This window comes from Haemaphysalis longicornis, unplaced genomic scaffold, assembly GCF_048455015.1.
Source record: "Haemaphysalis longicornis isolate Haplotype H1 unplaced genomic scaffold, Haemaphysalis longicornis Haplotype H1 scaffold_8, whole genome shotgun sequence".
NCBI classification, from domain to species: domain Eukaryota; kingdom Metazoa; phylum Arthropoda; class Arachnida; order Ixodida; family Ixodidae; genus Haemaphysalis; species Haemaphysalis longicornis.
The window spans coordinates 154,577,798-154,599,739 of record NW_027526445.1 but is presented as its reverse complement, the minus strand read 5'-3'; the positions used below and the strand labels follow the sequence as shown (position 1 = coordinate 154,599,739).

At 47.7% G+C, this 21,942-nt stretch overlaps 1 pseudogene across 1 annotated transcript; it reads left to right on the top strand.

The window, feature by feature from the left end:
- Window positions 1-263: 263 nt before the first annotated feature.
- Window positions 264-6,221, top strand: LOC144148537 (rho-related GTP-binding protein RhoU pseudogene; annotated as a pseudogene). Its single transcript, XR_013318008.1, has 2 exons — window positions 264-518; window positions 949-6,221. The product of XR_013318008.1 is annotated as a rho-related GTP-binding protein RhoU pseudogene (transcript).
- Window positions 6,222-21,942: the final 15,721 nt, after the last annotated feature.

The following is a 21,942-nucleotide window of genomic DNA, read 5'->3' as shown; positions in this document are numbered from 1 at the left end:
TATCCACTGGTAGCCATCTTGTCGTCTGCTTATCCGAAAGAGGCGCTGATCCTGCTTGCAAGAACGCTTCCTTTTATTCAGAACCTTCGCCCTTGCTTATATTTTTGTTCCTAGTGCAAAAAAAGAACCTTATGTGTTCCTGTGGTTTCTTTACATATGCGAGGTTGACGTTCTGTCGAAGCGAAGTTTATGCATGAATCACTTGAATTTTTCTTGCCTAAAATGCAGCTCAGTCAAGTAATCGTTAATTGCATCGATAATTTATTTTCAGTTCAGCACTGCATTCTAAAGATCGTTCCCGCTTTTTCTTTCTTCCTTTGTCTCCCCAGGACGACTTCGACTCCCTGCGGCCGCTGTGCTACCCTAACGCTGCCGTGCTCCTGCTGTGCTTCTCGGTGGTGTGCCCGACCTCGTTCCAGAACGCCTCGCAGAAGTGGCTGCCCGAGCTTCGCCGACACTGCCCCGACGCCCCCATCGTGCTCGTAGGCACGCAGTGCGACCTGCGGTCCGATGTCAAGGTAAGCACGCATCGCTGGAAGTTCCTACTCAGAAGTAAAAGTAACTTGCGATAACATCAAAAGAAGAAATGCCAGAACCCGAAGTTACGGGATGCCAGACTCAATTGGTCCTGTAAATTTGAAGTTATTTAACAGTATTTGTGGGCTCTACGCATAGGCGGTGGGAAGTATCTTGGCAAACACTTTTTCCAAAAAGATGCTGTCATAATTCGGATTTTGGCTACACAGGCAAACTTTACTACAATGACTCTGAGCAGTAGAAGCTGTTCTGCTGTTGCGCCAAGTGCAAAAATAGTGGACAGGTGTTTTTTGCGTCAGTGCTGGTTGATTTATTTCAATGGCCAGTGGTTAAGGGGAGCTTATTTAACTAAAACGACCTTTATGTGCCATTGTGCGACAGATGTACAAGTTGCCTTCCCATCTATCGCAGGTGCTGATCGAGCTAGCCCGCTACGGAGAAGAGCCTGTTCCAGAGTCTGCCGCGCGGCATGCAGCGCATCGGATGGGGGCACTGGCGTACGTCGAGTGCTCCGCCCTAACCCAGAAGAATCTCAAGGAGGTCTTCGACACTGCCATCGTGGCCGCCCTGCGCAAGAACAGCCCGGGACTTGTGGGCAAGGGATTCCACCTGCTGTCGGCAAGGTCGCCCAACTCCAGGAGCGGAACGGGGCAGTTCACCAATGGCTTCGTGCCTTTCCCCAGAAGGCGGGCCATGTCTCTAGACCGGCGATCACGCGACGACGGCAAGAAGACCGGCTGGAAGAAGCTGTGCTGCTTCATTTGAGCCTTTGGTGTGTGCGTGAGTGACAGCCGCCGTTCCTATGGACCTTGGGAGTACGTGGTGACTGCCGGGGGCACGCCGCGATGTAGTCGCCCTGCGCCGTGTTGTTGTGATCTATATGCGGCATGTGCAGCAAAAAGCAAGACTCGTTATCAAAATGAGCACATCGCTGGAAAAGACTTCACAATTTTTTTTAACTACTACCATATGATTTGTTTTTTTCTGACCTTTGAAATGGTCGCGACATCGTGCACTGGGGTTTCACACATTGCAAGACGCCCTTAAAAGGCTTCTAGGAGGCAAAACATTTATGCCAAGAGGTTGCGCCATCACTGAAATTAAAAGACAAACTGATTTTGGAGAAGCTGCCCGTCAACCAATCAAGCAGCATCTGTGATGGCTCACAATGCACTGGTCACTGTTGGGATGGCAGCTTCAAGACTCTTTCACAGCATGGTGCCATTTGCAACAATGGTACCAACTCGTGCTCCGACAGTGGCAGTTGTGGAGCCAAGCTGGCAACAGTTGAAAAATAAGTCTTTTTCACGTGGTCTGACTGGTAGGCAGCCTATGTGTATGATCACAATATCGACAACCAAGTTTGGGTGTTTTTATATTTAGGGGCATCACTCTTGTCACAGAACGCCATGGACCGCTTTACCGACGGCGGCTACCACCAACCAAGACCTGGTAGATGGCAGGGGCAGCCCAGCGGAAAAGTGCAAAGAAAACTTTCAGTTGACTCTTCTGTGGCCTCCGATCTTGGTGGTTGCCCATTGGAAAGATGTTTGCCTGGTTTCTTGCATCAGAAAGTGCTGTTTAGTAATGCGTGCCGAAAACCAGCGGAAAAGTGATATTGAGAGACAAAGACTTTGAATCAGGTTTTTCTTCCAAGACTTCTTTGGTGGCTACGCAAGGAGTGCGAGGTGTTTGTAGCCCATGTGCTCGTCATAGGGCAGTGTCTTCTAGCGGCATTTGTCGAAGCAAAGAGTGGTTTCACTGCATCTGTCAGCTATGAAGTGTTCTGTGTGCTCCCTCCCCAATGCCAAGCAAGTTATTGCTTAAATGTGTCGCAGTTGTCATGTCGGTTCTGTTACCCTGGCCTGTGCAGCGTTTGCTTATGGTGCCTCATAGTATACACTTCTAGTTTGTTTCAGCGTACTTGCAACACCACAGCACTGTATAACTTAGGCCCCGGCTCACTGCTATTCTTCGTGTCATAAACTGATTGACTCGATAATTTCCTATAATTCATGCTATATGCCAGCCTACCTTTTAGAACTTAATGTTTCCAGTCATTCAGACCTGTTGTGGTAGCAAGAGCAACATGCCCTGGAAACATCTTTACCAAGGTCATAGAAAGCAGGTGCAGGATTTGGTACAGAAGTTTTAGCATGTCCCTTTTTTTTTCAAGTTCTGTTTCAGTTCTCACGTAATTAATTAATTTATTTTCAGAGAAATTCGCTAGCAAGGAAGGTATAGCTCGTAGTTCTGTTCATAATTAATGGCGTCAGTGTTCATAATCAATGGCTGCAGCTTTGTTTCGCGTGAAAGTCGTCGCTGCTAAACAGTGGGTGATTCACGTCTTTTGACTTTGCAAGTTGGTCGCCGGATTGTTAACTTTTGAAATGGCAACTCCGGGTTCACTTTTGATGTTGTTACACACTGTATTTTTCGCATAGCACACCTTCTAGGGCAAGCAGATTATCTCAAGCTTTTCCCCCTAAACATTATCTTCCCTAAAGGTTAGCTGACTAGCACATCCTGCATCACTAATAGTATGTAAACTACTAGCATGTGTTGCCCCTCATGGAAATTTTGTGAAGCAGGGTGCTTCTCTACATGCAATACTACTTTGGTACATTTTGGTGTGTGACCATAAAATTACGTGAAAAGTTTCCAGTGCTGTGATCGGTGAATGCACCGTGCAAATATTGACTGCAGTCTAGCTTTGAAGGTAGGGCTGAGACAAACAAAGCGTTGTGAAGACATTCGCAAAATCCTTCTGCAACATTTTAAGAAACACAAACTTCTAGGCCAACATACCCCAAGGGGTTTCAAAGCTACCTGTTAAATCTGAATGTACTGTGCGTGTTCTGTGCTAAGTTTAGGGGAACTAAGTCACCTTTTGACGAGTCGTTCCACACGTAGCATTCGCTTCCTTAACCAAGGAAATTCCTCTTAGAGCCTAAAGTACCGTTCAATACTTGAGAGGTGCTAGGCAAGATTAGACCTTAAGAATTGGCATTGCACAAGAAAAAAAATCCTAAAACATGAAAATTTGGGGCTTTGATGCCATCGGTTTAACAGCTTCATAGTATCTGTACTCTCTTACAAGCTCTTCATCACTTGAAGAATAAGTCCTTAAGGAGCAGGCTGCTGCTTCTATTTATTGCTTTGTATTGGAACAAGGACAGTATGTGCAGAGTGTGAAGCTAAAAATAACTAAATAATGTCGTGCGCCGTTCGAGTCAGCATACTAAAATGCGCTTTAGGTATAAGTTATTCTTGTATCATAGCTGACTCCTTGTACAAAGAGCACTTCCAGAGCCAAGAATCTTCAAGACCAACGACGCTGTGAACAACCTTCCCTCGCACTGACGTAAAGAGGCAAAATATTCTCACTGAGTGATCTTTTTTTTTTTTTTTGTCGTGGCTCTATCACATCAACAATTAAGCAAAAGTTCTTTTGGAAGTATAAACTGTGCCTAGAGTATTTTTGCAGTAAATAATTGTTGAGCCCAGTGGTGCACGGCACCTTGTGTGTGAGGGCTAAAAAATAAATGTTATTTACAAGCTCAAGATGCAGCTTTTCAGTTATCATTTCGTAAAGTGTTACATGTCCCGGACTATGTCTATCTGAAGCAGGCAATTCAAACTTTGCTCATTGGTGAGCCGTTGTAGTGTGGTTGCCAAGCAGCTAGAACAAATGAAAGTTACGCGACATTAGTGCCAACATTGCCCTTGCGTTGTGCTGTGCAGGCCCTGTGGAACTGCCAAACACCTTGTGTTCACAAGACAGCACTAGAGCGCATCCGCTCACTCTAAGTGTCTCTTCAATGTCAGATGCAACTGCAACCTGTGAACTGACAGCCTTACAAATTGTGCCAAGCTTGGATGAAAAATAGATATTTCTGCTGACCACATGACAAACGAAGAATGTGTTACGTCAGGTTGCTCACCTTTCACCTCTCCTATGCACCTCAAAACATGAAGTACTCCACTCTCGATGATGGATTAAGGTGAATTTCAAATAATTTTTGCCGTCACCGGCCCATTGTCGAAGGAGCCTGTTAACTTTCTAACCACGCAGGGATAATGGGTCTAATTACCACGTGTCCTTGAAAAAGAGCTTCCGGAATAGTGGAGAAGTTGAGCTGGCATTTAATCGAAAGTTCGTGCCAAGCGCATTTTTAGAGGCATATTTATAATGATGAAGATAGCTTCGCGTACGGGATTAGCGCTAAAAGAGCCGAGGGACTATAAACACACTGCAAAGTAATCCCCGCACGAATCAAACGAACCTGTACAGCACGGTGTGTCAGGCACGTTGTGTAAGTGCCACTGTAGTTATAGTCCTAACAGAACCCACTTCGTTGTAGTTACAACTGTGTTCCTCTATTGTCAATTTCACCCTGTCTGTGTTTCCCGGTGTGCGGGTGTTCGTGTGTGTGTAAAACACCCACTTCGTTTTTGTTGCTGCTCCGCGGCAAGTTAGTTTTTGTTGCGACTGTCGCTATTATTGTTATTGCGAAGCATTACTGATGAGCGCGCAGTTATTGATTTTTGCTCGTTCTCGTAGTGCATATCCACAACGTCCCCTTACCCCGCTGTGCAAAGAGCGTGCGTTGACGGGAAGGGGGGCATCCCATGCCAAGAAATCGAAAGACATATCAGTTTTTGCCTCGCGCTTTGAACCCTCGACTGAGTTGAAAGCCTTGGATTGCACATTCGTGCGAGCCCTTGTCTATATTTTGCACTTTTTTTTCTGTTTTGCCTTTTTTCTCTTTCGCTTCTGTTGGTATGTCAGCTTTGACGCTTGCAAAGATGACTTTGTGTCGTTCTGCTACTCTTCAAGCTCTTGGACCAAGTATGGCTTGTGCTTTACCCTTTGAGGGATATGTGAGTCTATATCACCTGCACAGAACAATGGCTACTCCGCACTGCATAACTACTAATTTTTGTGCAAAAAGCTTGAAAAGATGTTTAGTCCAATGTGTTTCTTTTTTCTTTTTGCATGCAAAGGCAAGCAATGTATGCATTAACAAGTGAAAATATTCTGCTGTGGTTCGAAAGCTGTTAAGGGTGACTGTGCTCGTCTTTTCTCTATTTCTGTGCAATGCTTCAGACCTTTCATGTTTTCAGGTTATGTTCGAAATCCTGTCGGCTATTTATTGATCAAACGAGAGCTTCCTGAACAGTAGCTAAATGAAAGCAACTAGTTTAAAATGGAGGAGTTGCTTGAGTGAATCAGGAATATAATAAGGTGTACTGTTGAGAATGTTCTGCAACACGTGTCATAAGGAGCGTAAAGTCCGCAATGTAAATTTTACCCTCACATCTGGCAGAGCTAATCTGAAGCATATCTTGTGAAATGCTAAACTATGTACCCTCTGATTTTCCGCGAACGGGAGTAGTGTTCGTATGTTTACCGCTAAACATTGTACAGAAAAAGGAAGCAAGAATGTATAAATGTTGTAATAAGAGAAATTTTACTTTTATACATGCCGTGTCGTTCACTCTGCTTATTTTCCCCGCTGTTTTTATCGCTGTTTCTATACTTGCAGTTTTTCCCTGGTCCACCTATTCGCTGTGACTGTGCCAGAGCTGTTCAAAGTGATTGACAAATGATGTGCGATGTTGTATGTATATTCGTGTGTATGTTGTGTAAATAGAATAAAATGCGCGATTTTTAGAACCAAGGATGGCTCATGTCAATTTTCAATCTCAAAATAAAATTTTACCTCATATTTTCCAAGCTTAATGGCGCAGCTCCCTAAAAAATAGCAGGCAGCACTGCTCCGCGTAAGGCTACAAGTAACACTAAAAGAGTGGGGGGCATGTTTCACACTTGCAAAATTACCTTGCATGCTGAAACTAATCTCGCACTAAGCACAGAGCAAAGTTTACCTTGAGAACTGCTGCTTTTTATTGTGTAGTTATATAATAAAGTTATATAATGGAACCCGGCGCGGTGGCTCAGTGGCTAGGGCATTGTGCTGCTGAGCCCAAGGACGCGGGTTCGATTCCCAACCGTGGCGGCCGCTTTTCTGGCGGAGGCGAAAGGCGTTAACTTCCGTGTGTACGAGATTTCGGCGCACGTTAAAGAACCCCAGGTGGCCAAAATTAATCCGGAGCCCTCCACTACGGCGCGTGCCATCGCCTGTGTAGCGTCGGCGCGTTAAACCACCATAATCAAATCAATCAGTTATATAATGGAGGGGATGGTGGTTAGGGCGGCACAAAAGTGCCAATTTCCAGTGAAGGTCGTGTTCACAAAAGTGGCGTGCTCTCCTCAAATATCCACTATAGCCATGGTTACGATAACAAACCGGCTATTTAAACTATTGAATTTAGGAGACGATTCAGGTGTCGAAAGTTTGAAATACTCGCAAACAAATTCACGAAATAGTATTGGTGCTGGTCACCAAAACAAATATCTAAATGGGTGAACGATCACGTGTGATCACTTTAATGGCGCTATACCTGGTTTTTAAACTTTTTCAGGCATAAGTTTAGGATAAGTTTATTCAATTGAAGATGATTATTTTTTTTATTGAACGCAGTTTGAGTTCCTTCACTCTCCATAAACCACTCTTCCTCCTCTCTACAAGGGTACCATGTTGTGCTAGTTGTTGTGAGATACAAAGCAAGGAACAGCGCCCACTTTGACGAAGGACGGACAGACACACACACAAGGACGGACAGACACACACACCACAGTGCTGGTGGTGTCTGTTTCCGTCCGTCTGTCGTCAAAATGTGCGCTGCTCCCTCCTCTCTACATTCCTTTTCGCCTCCCCAATCGTTTACCCACCAATTCCAAGGGGCAGTTAAGGGCCCTGGCTATTACAGTAGTCAGCAGGCTCGCCAGCAACATGTCTGGCTGATTCCAGTGACAGACAGCCCAAACTTTTCATGCTTAGGTGGCGCAAGGAATGATATGGTTTTTAATGTCTCTGCAACACTTCTGATTAACGCTTTCACTCTTTTCTTACCGTCTAGAAGGATTGTCAAAGCTTTTGTTGTAAACAGCCCGGAGCAGCACTGTGCGATTTTCTCGTCGCAGCAGATATGCCTTCCGTTTCTGCTTTGCTTTGTGTATTATTTTTAAGAGGCTAGCGAATGCGTTCATTGCTGCAACAAAGAGAGCGACCAGTATCCGCTAAATTGCTGCAGCATGCAATGACGTAACTCGAGCGTTCAAAGAACGCCAAGACTCGGGAAAGAGAGAATAAATGTGTTTGATGCCTCTTTCATGGGAATCCGTAAAAGATGAAAGTGAAATGTGCCTTCACAGGAGCATTTGCATCCATATGAACTTGCACATCGATATTTATATTACGTCGGTACGGCACCGTTAGACGCATCAACGTTAGACACTGGATTGCACGTGCCGGTACATTACATAAATCCGACTGAAACCACAGGTGTTCGCAAACCGTGCGAACGAAACCGAACCGAAACCGAAAGCGCTAGGTTGCAGACGGTGCCTCAATTCACCCGCGTCCCACGTACGCGCAGACGCTGGCATCGAGGCGCCAACTGAAGGCGCTCTAGCGTCATGATGAACTACTTCGCTTCGCCTCTCCTAGACGGCAGCACCCTGTGAATAAAAAAGGTAAGGTAGCGGTGAAGATATAAGGCGTGTTCGTAAACCTACTTGCGCTTGAATTCATAGGTCAGTTGGCGTAGCGCTATGTACCTCCCGTTACGGCGAGAGGGTTCGTGGTTGGAACCCCGGCGGAGCAGCGGCAACGCTACTTTTTCTGGTGATGTCATTTCCATGACGGATATGACGCCGGTGAGATCTTGGTGTACCCGGTCATAAAACACTTTCCTTTTAAAATCTTATGAGCAGGTTTCCAAGTGATCTGATTGGCTTAGAGCAGTAATTTTTGGCTGAGGTACTTTGTCACCCCCATTCTAAGCACTGGATTTGTTTGTTAACTACGTTCTGAAAGCATTTAAGATTTAGAAAGAAGTTGAAAAATGTGTTGCAGTGTCCACTTAAAAATGCAGTTGTCTCTCAAATGGTTTCTTGTGTCTTTGGGCGGCAAGGGTGATATCGCAAAATGCGACACTCTCTGAACAGTTGCGGCTGTCTCTCTGGTGTTCGGGCGCAGCAACAGCGTGGCCCTATCGCCGCGTCGCATCATAGCTCGTTGAATGAAGGCGGCGCAACGACGTTCAAGAAAGCGTTTTAAGTGAAGCTGGGTCACCGCTAATGAAGCGGACAGGTCACGAACGAGGGCACGTAGCTTCGCTTTGGGAAGGATTCTGGAGGCGTGGCCGTAGATCTCGACGGGCCCTGATGACTTACTTTTGTCAAACGCGCAAACGTAGCGCTCCTGACGATGACAGTCAGTGCCGAAGACGTTTCGAAGTTTCGAAGCCGTTTGACAAAGACGTCAAAACGTGACTTTCTTATACTTTTTTTTTACTATAAGTGGAAAAGTAGGAAGTTGGCGTTTTAAAAAGCGTAGAAGTCGACCAGAGAGACGAGCCCCTGTGGCCTGGTGTGCTCCACAAAGCGGCGCAAAATGGGGCAATGTGAAATAGGAGTCCAAAAAAAAATGGCAGGGAGTTTTACTGCGCCAGCCACAGAATATCGTGTGAAAGCAGCATACTACATTCTTGCTTGAAAAGCACACGTGAATCGCACGCCAGCAGCTGACCCGAGCGGCCCTCGCCATGCACCCAGACTGCCGAGTGGTGAGTGGCAAGGCCCCTCGGGTCCTCCCGGGACGTCTCAGCAGGGACGTCCGCAGCCTGCTGCTCCGGATGCGGCTCAACTGCTGTTATATCTGGCAGCCCGACTGCACCGCCACGGCCGCTGCGCCTCCCCCACCTGTGTCCACTGCCCCGAGCCCGAGACGCTGGAGCACCTGATCTGCTCCTGCCCAGAGTTTGCAGCACACCGAGGAGTGCTGCAGACTTTGCTCCAGCGTCTTGGGCTGCCCCACCAGCTCCTCGAAGACCTGCTCTTCCCGACGGGCCCTGACGGCACCCGCCGTAACGCCTTCCGCCACCTGCTGCTCTACCTTGAGGCCGCCGGACTCACCCAGCGCCTGTAGACGGCAGTCTGCTGTCCGCGCCATTGCTGCTTCACTTAGTTTAGCGTAGAGGCTCCACTCTCTTTTTCTCTTTTAGCTTACCTATCTCTTTTACCACCCTCTTTCTCCTCCCTAATATTTCATACCCCCCCTCCCCCCCCCCCCCCCGCACAGGGTTGTATGCAGGGGAGCCCCCATATGGGCTCAATAATATCCCCAGTGCACTTCATTTCCTTTTCACCCGAATCACTTAGTAGTAGTAGTAGTGAATGCACCACCACGGATATACATATCTGCTTCTCTGCGGGTATGGATTTTTTCTTCAACCCGCCGAGTCCGATTCCCATTAATTTAACGATTTGTACCTGGGGGAATAGAAGCCTTCGGCATCTAGCGTACAGCAAAAAACAAAAAAAAACATGGCCGCATATCTGCTCCTTTCTTTGAAAATTTCGTCAACATTTGTCAAGTGCCTCCCTTCGCTTTTCCGCTCACCTATCATGCTGTTCCTCTCCCGTTGCCATCCTCGTAAAGTTGACACGCTAGAGGTGTGCGCAAGTCAATTTAAACTTACCGCGTTACACTGCTGCAGGCCGGGTGCTCTATGCCAGCGCTCCCTTACGGAGGAGACGCGCGTGAATCGAGGCGCCCTACTTCAACGTTCATAGACCACGTTGCCATACTTCATGTGCGTTCCAAGCGGAACGTGGAACCTATCTCTAGTGGAACCTTTCTTAACTGTGTCCGTTTGATTTCTTAAAATGCCGCTGGAAGCTGTAGTGGCGCGGGCGACAGCAGGCGACGGAGTGACTTTTTTTATGCAGTGGATGTAGTATTTCATTTGCTATCGCAAAAATTCAGCATCCATGACTTTTTTTTATAAAGGAACACTGCAAATATCACTTATGTATTGTTTTTTGTCTCATATTTGCGTAATGTTTTGTTCTTGAGTGTTGACAAGTATGAATATCGCCACCGGGCTTAGGCGTTTAGATGTGGCCGTGGGTATATACAGCTATTGTGAAGCTTCTGTTTCCCTTTGGCCGGGTGGCTGAATCGAGTTACAGACAGACAGACAGACAGACAGACAGACGGACAGACAGACAGACAGACAGACAGACGGACGGACGGACGGACGGACGGACGGACAGACAGACAGACAGACAGACAGACAGACAGACAGACAGACAGACAGACAGACAGACGGACGGACGGACGGACGGACGGACGGACGGACGGACGGACAGACAGACAGACAGACAGACAGACAGACAGACAGACAGACAGACAGACCAAAATTAGCGCGTTTATGTAGCCCAAGAAAGACTCGTTTAAGAAAAAAACGAAGCCTGGTTCGATCTGTAGGGACGCGGTTCCTAGTTGTTTGGATCCACCTAATGAATCCATTGATGAAGCGCTTTTGCCGGGTGCTCCCAAAAATTCTCCGAGATCATTCTACGTGCCACCATAAACAGAAAAACACGGAGACCATCTCACAAAAGATCAATAAGCCCTACCATGTAACTAGCAAGAAATGCAAGCATTGTTTATGAGAGGAAGAAAAGTCGCAATTGCGTTTCGGAACAAAGAGCGCTAACGATGACGATGGCGATGACAATAAGTCCTGTCATATATTCGTGCAGACAGTTTTTTTTTGTTGTTGTTGTTGGGAATCAGGGACGTATCACGTCCTATGGTACGAGAACCATACAACCGCATCACTATTGACGTTACTGGAACCTAGGTTACAGGGACCAGACGGAACTAGGTTCCGCGTTCTACAGTGACTTTAACCAGTATTAGTGTTCTGGTACAGCTCCCCTGGGAACAATTACAGTGTGTGAGGAGCGTATACAGTAATTATATGCAGAGGTAAAATTTCTTAGTGCGACTAGCTACCTGGGAAAGCTGTACAAAGGAACACTAACCACGATAACTTTGCTTCACCATGCTTCTCCCGGGAATCGCGCTCATTTAAAAATGATAATAAAGAAAAATTGGTGGATCCCACACGTAGTTGGAAATCAGTTAGAAATCGAGGTTAAGAGAAGCTTTACACTTGTGCTTGCACACTGACACCAAGCCCTGCATGTAAATTCACGATACACGCAGATTACCTCGTCGCCAGGACGTCGCGCGGGAGAGTTGTAGCCATAGTGTCCACATCGACCGCCATATTTATATTAGCGGTTTGCACCGCGAAGACGCTCGAAATTTCTGGCCAACAAGCTGTTTACGCAACCTGCTCTAAGCCGGAAAAAACGGGATACCCGCACTAACTGCACGGGGCTTCCATGCAACCAGTCGCTTCCTGGTCCAGCGTGCGCGGTACGCGGAGGCCGGCGTTATCAGCTGTAAGATAATACTTGTGCCTGCCAAAAAGCCGCAGCAGCAGTAGCAGCAGCAGCAGCAGCCCCTCCCCCCACCTCTTCCCTCGCCCCCGGGAAAACCGGGAGGGGAGCCAAAGAAGGCTTCATTTTAATAGCGAGCCACGCTAACATACTCGGTGACAACTTAAGAACGGCACCGGAAGTTGCCGCGGTGCCTTATCGCCGTAGCCGGATGTTTCTCCGTGCGGCGCAAGTAGGGCGTTACTGGGAATATTTTGAACATGGCGTGAGCCATTCCCGTGATTTTTTGGACTTAATATGCTTATAAACGACTCCAGTGACGACAAGCAAACTGCGTGAGACAAGACAGACGATATCACTCATTCATAGCAAACCCCTTTCAAAACGCGCGCGCACTGACGTCACGGGTCCGGCGCTTTGGCGGAGTGATACACTACATGAGGTGGTGCCGTTCTTGAGTTGTAACAGATTATAGCACAACCTGCCCTATTTAAAGCGAAGCCTTAGTGTCCTCACTGATACCGTTGTACGCCAATACGTCCTGCGGGAAAACCAATTTTCTCTGACGATAATGATGAATGATCGTGGATGAAGTGAAAGAAAAAACGCTTCCCGTGGCTGGAATCTAACCTGGCTCCCTTGCGTTATGGAGCGGGCGTCTACCCGATTGCTCCATTTCGACATGGTCGAAGCGACCGCCAAGCAGTACCGCTTCACGCCGTACACCGCAAACCCAAACGTTAGGCCTACGGAGTGCACGCCCGAGAGTTGCTGTGGGTATTCTAGAAAAGCGATGCGTATACCTCCAGAGTAGCACAACCTCGCCGTGTATAATTGGCCAGCCATCACGAGAAAGCTTCCCGTTCGACCATCGTCGTCGTTAGACGGAGGCGTGCATGATTCTGATTATCATCCTGCTGTTTTTTATTGTCATTTATTGTCAAAACGAGCTCGCAATCATCTTGCTTCCTGCTCGGCCGTCGTACCTCGCTACCATCGCTTCCGTCTCCACTGTACCTCTACAATTTTTTTCGCCCTAACTTCACGAGTAAATGTGGACATTGTATTGCTTAAGGTACATCGAGACCGCCGTGCACACGGAACCTTCTACCCGCAAATATCTAAGCGTACACAGTATACCGACTCCCTCTTCAAACAATCCACGCACGAGCGTTTTCGCTGGGGGCAGACGCTGCAAGCGATTGGATGAGATTCGTTATACGCAAAAGGCAGGCTATACAAAGAAACCGACTTCAACGAAGGGGCGGTTCAGTTTCTTCCTCGGAACAAGTCGTGGCCTCCCGTCGACTCTTCGAACCTCGCGCGCACGGGGCAGTCGAATTGAGCACGCCTGCCTCACGGAGCTCGGCCAAGACGACGCTCTCTACAGAGTTCAATTTCACGTACGTGTGATAGCTACGCAAAGCGCAAAGAGGCGAAAAATAAAGCACACGTTGAAGAAAGAGCAAGTGCCTTTTGCAAAGCGTGACTCTTCTGAGAAATGGACCCATTTCTGGACCGACGTGCGTGTAGAGCATCCGATACATGCACGCGCGTGTTATGCAGCCGTTCCCATTTATTATCTATGGGGTCGTCGAAGACCCGGTCGGACATTCGGCCGGTTCAAACGTGCCGTCGAGGTGGAGTGAGTGAATGTTTTTTGTTTGTTTGTTTGTTTTTGTGTTTCACCGTGTTTATTTATGGCTTGCGTTTAGCCGGTCGGTTCTGACCCGTTTCGTCTTCATTTACTTAGCGTGCACGCCGGGAAAGCTTCGCTTCTTCTTTCCTCAATTCAGTCCACTCTCTTTGCAGATTGGAACGAACGCGCGGTGGGTTGTTCTCTGCGTCGCCGAGTTAATACTGCTCTGCGGGCACTGAACCGCCCCGTGAGCACGGTCACGCAAAAACTACTGCTGATTGCTAACAAGCCCCCTTTTCGTAAAAATGACTGTTATTGTTTTTTTGTTTTGTTTTGTTTTGTTTTGTTTATTGCTATTGGCGTCCTCTGCCCCCTTATTCGAAGCGTCGTCTGCTAGGGAGAACCGGATTCTGTTGACGGCAATGCCTATCGTCTGCGCGCGGTCTACGCCAGCTCTGTGCTCACTGCTCGCGTTAGCCACTACGAGTAATAGTTACGTCCGTCAATTCTTACAAAACAAAACACTTACCATCAAGATCCGCAGCCATCATTCCCAAGAAGTTCGACCACCGCAGAGAGGAATCCCGCAGGGAGCAGTGATCTCGCCGACACTATTCACCTTAGCCCGCTGAGAATACATCGAGCTCTAAAAGACATCATAAGACTTCGTTACCTCTTGTATGCAGACGACATTACTTTACAGGTCACGCAGGGGTCGCCAGGACAAATTCAGGATGCGCTGCAAGAGACACTGAACGTAATTCAAACGGCAGCTGCAGGAATCGGCAGCTGTAGCCCTGAATAGTCTAGCTTCCTGCCAGTACATCACCCAAGATGGCACCCACTTCCCGTACGTCTAAATATCGCCCAACAACCCACACGAACGAACAAGGAGACAAAAGTATCCGTCTACACATACACACCAATGAAAAAGCGGATGCGGTGGTAGCTAACCTAATAGGACAATGGGACCACCTCCTCAATGGTCAGCAGAAAAACAGCCGACAGAAATAGTAGTCTCAAGGAAGCCGATCTTCCACAGCTTCTCGGTGCACTCATTACGTCACGTATGAGATATGCCACACTGTATTGTACTGTCCAAGAAGCACACGAGAAGCTTAACGGGCTCCTAAAAATATCACCAAGCTCGCCGTCCCGATGAGCACCTCCAGCAAGCAAATCCAGAACACCGGACTCTACGTTACATGCGAAAGCATCTTAGCAGCACACAAACCCAACCAACAAGCGCTCGTCCTGTGTTCCCTTTGTTCGCGCTGCATTTTTTCAGTGTTGCGCTTTCTGGAGGTTTCAAAATACAACCAACAAGACCTCCTACGACTACTCAAATTCGACACCAGCAATTCTGCAGGAGAAGGGTCAGTCAGGAAGACGACAACCGAATCACCGTAGTACCCTTCCAAAGATAAATCAATGGATAAAAGGACGACACAAGACGAAAGACCGGAGCAGCATCCTTAACGAAGGAAATACGACGCACTCCAAGTGAACGACACATCTTCACAGACGCCAGCAATCATAGAACCCAATGGGCATGGACAACCACCGAAATCGAAGGAAGTGAAGCAACGGGCACGTGTCCCTGCACACAGAGTTACAAAGCAGAAATATACGCCATTGGCCAAGCCATCCAAAAATGCACGTACCTCACCAAACCTTTGAACATCTACACTGATTGCCAACAGGCATCACGCATGCTATACATTCGAATACCCCCCACAGCTCGCGCGCTTTTAGGAAAAAATACAAGGAACGATGCAAGGTCGCCCACGAAACCGCACCCCAGGCTCCCTGCAACCGCTTCCAACCATAGACAGACCCCATCCTACCAAAACAGATCACACTAAAAGATCGATCGATACAAACCGGAAGCTTAACCTAAATCACACACGCATCTAACCAAAGAATAACAGGTCTTATTGAGGCAGGCGCGAACGGGTAGCCTCCTAACCCCAGCACGAATGCCTCGTTACCATAGATGACCACTCCCGCAATGGACTAAATACCAGGGAGTGCTGGACCAGCGTCACCTGTTCGGCAATAACAACAAAGAACCAGAAGAAGACATTATCGTAGGACTTTCGTAACGGGAAGACCAAACGTGGAGCACCATCCCAAGGAAGACCAACAAGCCCCCGACAATGACAACCCAGGCCACACAGGACTACAACGCTGTCTAGGAAGCCACGACCGGCAATCCAGGAGTCGCATGAACGGAGGGGACTTATACCAGCAATAAATCATAAAAGGAAGCTGTCATTCATTCATTTCTTCCCCGTGATTCCGTCGCAGCGACAAGTTGTACAGCCAACTTGATAACACCGCATCGCATTTTTTCGCTGCTCTGCGAGGCAGAGAGAGAGAAAAACATTTATTTGGGAAAGAGTGAGGGAGATTTGGGTACGGGCGGGTCCCTCCCTCCGTCCAGGGCCCGGTCTCTTGCGCTCCTCTCCAGGCTCGAAGAACCAAGTCCCTCTGAACCCCAGGGTAGGAGCTCGTCAGAGCTGCCTCGAGAGTGTTTGTGGTATTGGATGCTGAGGGCCATAGAATGGGGCAGCCCCAAGTTGCGTGGAACAAGTTCCCTGGTTTCACGCACTCATTATATTTCTTGTCGTACGTCTGTACACAGGAGTGCTCTTCCGAGGCTGCCGAAGTTGCACGGGTTGCGCAGCGTTGGGCCGTTGTGTCTGTAAGGAAACCGAGAGTGAGGAAAGTGCGCACGGCAGCAGGGCGACTTCCTGAAAAGGCGTGGTGCGACCAGTTTTCTATTCGCCAGTCGTGGCACGTACTTAGTAAACGTAACTGCTCAAAGCAACGGTTGCCCAACGCTTGTATTGTTAAACCTACAACACGCGAGCAATACTATGGGGCTTAGCACAACCTTATATGCGAGCTTTTAATAGCATGTAGTTTCAAGTATACTGTTTCCTATATTACTTCACGCGTTCACGCGTATGTCTTATGGTTGAGCCCCAAGCGAAAAGGAGCTGTTTTTGAGTGACGACTAGTCAATACGCAACGTAGAAGTGGTGATTAATTACGTCGCAGGAACAACGAAAATTTGGAGTCCCAACGCCAGAAGACGTAAAAATCAATTGAGCATTTGTCAGAACATCGCGCTACTTATCTCGCTATGCCATACGCAGAAACGCACACACAACACACACAGGGGAGTATGGTTGATATAAACGTTCGCATATCTTGGTCCAGACCTCAATCACCGACAAATATGAGGCCCTTGTAGCTCGTGTCGTAGGGGCCGCTGAGTTTCATGGTCCGATGACGTCGCTGAGTTTCAGGCGTGTCCCCCCCCCCCCCCCCCCCCCCCCAGCCCCCAGCTAGCCTCTTTGTGAGATCTAATAATGTGTGCTTGTTCTTGGCTTTCCTGTGTGGTCTGGTGTGGGAATGATGGTATGTAGTGGCGTCGTAGGCAAAACAGCTCGGTTGACCAGAGCTCGAGCGGTTGCGTGGGCCAGTTCATTCCCCTGTAGACCGCAGTGGGCCGAAGTACATATCGAAAGAATTTTTCTTTGGTTAGTAGTCTTCTCTAACAGCGAGGCTGCTGCAGGGGAGACCCTGCCTTTCGCGAAGTTAAAGGGAAGGTGAAGCGGTTTTAGAATTAAAAGAAAAGTTGACTAGCAGCAAGTACACATTGAATAGTTCATGTGTACGAAATATTTTCGCCATACATGCAATAGAAGGGGCGCAATGAGCAAACAAAAGTGGCCCGATGCCCCGCCCCCATCTCGCCGCGCGATGCCGGAAGACCGAAGAGCGCGGGCGAAAACCGGCTGAAAAACGTCATACCTGGACTTCCGGCCGGATCGGCCGCCTCGGCCATGCTCTTTTCGCCGTGTTTCCTTGTGAATGATACTTGTTGTTGTTGTGGTTGATAGCACTCATTTGTACAATTTTCGTGTTCAAAAAGTATGCACGAACGCCAAACGAGGCATACGTTATCATGCCGTATTCCTAAGCAGAATAATGCCACGCCGGGATGCTTGATAACTTACGGAAGCGACAGCCGAGGTGGCTGTGCTTGATGACAGAGAATATACTACACTACGTTAAATACTTTGTAAACCGCTCCAATGCGGGGTTTTTTTTTTTTTTTTTTTTTTTTTTTGTGCGACGGACATGAATGTTCACTATAGATTCTAGATTTAGGAAGGATGGGGAATACTGCTGTACTTTGGCCGGGGATGTTTCGTTCCATTCCAGAAACCAAGTCACATTTGTTCAGGAAATACTTGTTTCGTGAAACGCGTCGGTTTTCTTTCCCTATGGGCTCAGGACAGTGTTCAAAAAAACAATTTTTTTGGCGAAACTAAAACAAGGTGCCAATCCTGATAGAAGTTCTCTCCCGGGTAAGAGGTAAACAGTATTCCTACAAAGTAAAAGAACCAAGACAACCAGATTACTTATTTTGCAAGTATACATGTCACGATAAGGTGATGTTTGTTTGGAATTAAAAAAAAAACACCACTCCGAACCACCACCGTGCCATAATTTGTGTTGACTGCGGGGGTCTAATTTTTTGCCCAACATTCCGTGTGGCTGCATGCATATTATAACCTGGCAAGCACTTGTTGTCACTGAACCTCAAGTGTGCTCCAGTGATAGTCGGTGATATATATAATGATGATACTAAAAAAATTAGGAGCGAAGAGGAAATATACGGTCTCTGTCCGACTAGCGCGGTAAATGCTTAAATCTAGAAATGCTGGAACAGGTCAACGATTCATTATCACAAACGTTTGGTGATTGTTACCTAAAGTAACGTAACTACAACGTAACTGCCTTGTCCGACTGGTCTGTTAATTATAACGATGTGGCCGTAATATTGCAGCAGAATGCACAACGCACAAGCGAAAATCAAGCCCTACTACAGCCAATAATGCTGAGCAGGCACTAGTATGCTGCAGTGTTTTCATGTTTTCATGCAGTGTTTTCATGCATGTGAAGCAGTAAGACGCCACTCATCGAAGTGCAGCTAGCAATCGTGGAGGCGGCGTAGCGCCGCTGCCGAAATGGCGCGCGCGTGTGGGTCTGTGTACGGGGATGAGTAACGGGGCTGGGGTGGGTGACAACGAACAAAGGAAATGCGGAAGTAGAGTCTGCTTGTTGGTTTATGCGTGTACCGGCAAGATGTGTCTCGCATATACGTTTACAACGAATGAACGCTATTTTTTCGTGCAGTGCACTTACGTGTTTTTCGCTGGTACATTGTTTATAAAACGCCCATTAATCTTAGGCATAAATGGTTTTGTGTATAATAAGAAACAGTTAAGGCAGTACCTAATATTAACATAAGGTATAAAACCCTCCTTTGTTGCTTGCCTAATTCAAAAATATTTTGATGGAACCCACTAGTCGACGTCACAGTCACTGCTTTGGGGTTCTCTGTCGTGTAAAGCAAATTTAAGCTCCAAGATAATTGAACCAACAGCACGGGAAATTATAAAACAAACTTCCAGTCATGTGCGAAAATTAAACTGCAAGCTAAATTTCCGAAAAGGCAACCGTGCGATCGTTCGGAATGCTTCCGACAACCCGCGCGGCCGAAGGGTGTCCTCCTTTGACGTCATGACGGGCGCAACCAATCAGGGGCGTCAGAAGACGAAAAGCGCGCGTCTTTCAAACGGGGCCGCGTTTTTTGCAAGATAAATGCCACTTGGACTCATGTACGATAAATTTCAATGTGATATTCGGAATCAGCGCGCAAGAAACTATATAACTGTTAATCTAACTCAAATTTTTTGGAAAGCGCTTCAGCTTCCCTTTAAGTAAGGCGGTCTTCGAGTCGCTTATGATTGTGGTGGCGCGGGTAGAATTTATAGCAAGGCCTATGACCATTTCCTCGCCCTCAGTGGGATCTTTGGCCGGCGTGGATGCTGACGCCATTGTGATTCCGTCATTTCTGACGACTGCAATTGCCATGGCTTTGAAACAAGAGCCGCCGTCATAGTATAGTCGGCAGCGTCAACGTAGACAATATCCCGTGGCTCACAATGGTTTCGGAAACGTTTGTCAAGGGTTCGTGCTCTAGCTTGTCTTCTTTCCACGTTTAGCTCTGGGTGCATATTTTTTGGTAGCGGCGGGATGCGCATGTAGTTTCGCCATTCGTATGGGAGGCCAACTTCATTTGGGAGGGAACTTCCGCTTCGGATTCCTAGTGACAGCAGAATGTGTCTTCCCGTCTTGCTTTTAGATAGGCGTTCCAATTGGGCTGTTTGTTGCGCTTCAATTAGTTCTTCAATCGAGTTACTGATGCCTTGTGCTTCGAAGCGTTCGTTGGGCGGGGTAACTGGTAATCGCCTTGCTTGTTTATAAACTTTCTTAATTAAGCGATTAATTTTTACTTTCTCTGGATGCAGTAGGTGATTTTACTAATTACGAAGGTTTGTACGAGCCGTATGAGCGTGTCTTTCTTCATACCTCTATTCTTGTTTGCCACTCTGGAGATGAGTGTTGCGTGGTGAGCTGAGTGCTCTTCTCGAGATGAAGGATTATCTCTTTGTTTTGACCATTAGATTGCAGTCGTAGGCTGAGGATTCTAATGCTGTTTACGACTGCAGGATCTTCTGGCTGTTTGCGTAGACGCAGACGTAGGGATTCGACGGGTCTCTCTTCCGACCCCTACCGGTAGGGCGGTAGATGAGCAACTCGGATTTCTGGGGAGAACAGTCCAGTCCTCGTTCTCGAACATAATCTCGCACCGCCTCGTGTAGGGTGTCTTGAATGTGCCCATCGCTGCCGCCGCCGATCCGCGGCGGGATGTCATCGGCATACAGACTGTGGTGAAGGCATTTGATGTTGCTTAGTCTCTCAGGCAGACCTAGGAGTGAGACGTTGAACAAAAAGGGGGAGAGCACAGACCCTTGAGGTGTACCCTTACCACCCAGTCAGTGCAAATTCACCCGACTCAAGGCTGCCGACGGATAGGCAAGCAGTCCTGTTTGTAAGGAAGTCTCTTATGTAATTGCGTACTCGCTTCCCCGGGGATGTCTTGGCAGGCCCCTCTAGTATCGCTTCGTGGATATCAAAAGCCTTGGTGAGGTCAAGACCTAAGATTGCCCTTGTTTCCAAAGCTGAAAATCTGTCGGCGTGGATTATTTGATGCTTGATTTGTAACATAATATCCTGGGCCGAAAGCTTTGCTCTGAACACTATCATAATGTTCGGGTATAGGTCATTTTCGACCATGTAGTTGCTGATACAGTTAAGAACGACGTGTTCGAGGAGCTTGCAAATACAAGATGTTAAAGAGGTTGGTCTTAAGTTGTCAATGTGAAGCTCTTTCCCGGGTTTAGGTATCATGACTATTTTTGCAGTCTTCCAGATTTTGGGAAGGTTGCCTCACAACCAGCACTCGTTCATGAATTTGGCTAGCGCAGTGAGGGAAGGCTCGTCGAGGTTTTTAAGCGTCTTGTTGGATATGCCATCGGGACCAGGTGTCGACTTGGTCCGCAGCTTTTGAACAAGCGCGCGGAGTTCCTCGACGGTGATTGGTCGGTCAAGTAAGGTGTTCTCGGGTCCGGAGTAGTCCGGGAGCTTTACGGAGGGATTGGAGCCGACGTACTTGTCTTTGATTATTTGTATTAGCTCGAAATTTGTCCTGCTATGCACGTGGAAGATTCTGCTTAAATTTAATTTCTGCACGGTTTTACCCGACTCAGGATTTATAAGGCATCGCAGAATGTTCCATGTTTTGGTGATGACCGATCTGGACGTCCATGCATTAGCACATTTCATGCCATTGCTGGCGCGAGAGTCGATTCGCGTATTCTTCAATTTCGCAGTTTAATCTAGCTATTCGTCTTCTCAGGGCGCGGTTGTGTTTTTGCTTTTTGACTCGTTTCTCCAATCCCTGTTTGTCCTCCCACATGTGAAGTAGGAGGGAATCAGCTGTAGTCTAACCCGCCTCCTCTGGTGTGGTTTTCGTAGATTTCTCGACGTGCGCCTTCAGCTGTGCTGACCATGCGTCGATGGCAGTTATGCCCGGCATACCACCGTCGTAGTCACACTCAGCAAGTCTCAGTGTTCTGAAGTCGACCCATGCGAAAACGTTGATTTTGTGCCCTTTGTGTTTAGCTGGGCCAGCCCTGCTTTGAATGGATATAATGAGGTACTCGCTCCCCAGACTTTCCTGGGTGTTAGTCCAGGTGACCTGAGATGGGTACTTGGTAAAAGCGACATCTGGAGGGGGGTCCGTGCTGATGCTGTTGCCGTACCGCGTGGGGTGAGCGTGATCCCTTATGAGAGAGAGTCTTTCTTGCTGGGTTATTTCCCAGAGTTGTTTACCCTTGGGTGTGTCTCTGGCGTATCCCCAAGCCGTAAACAGGGCGTTAAAATCACC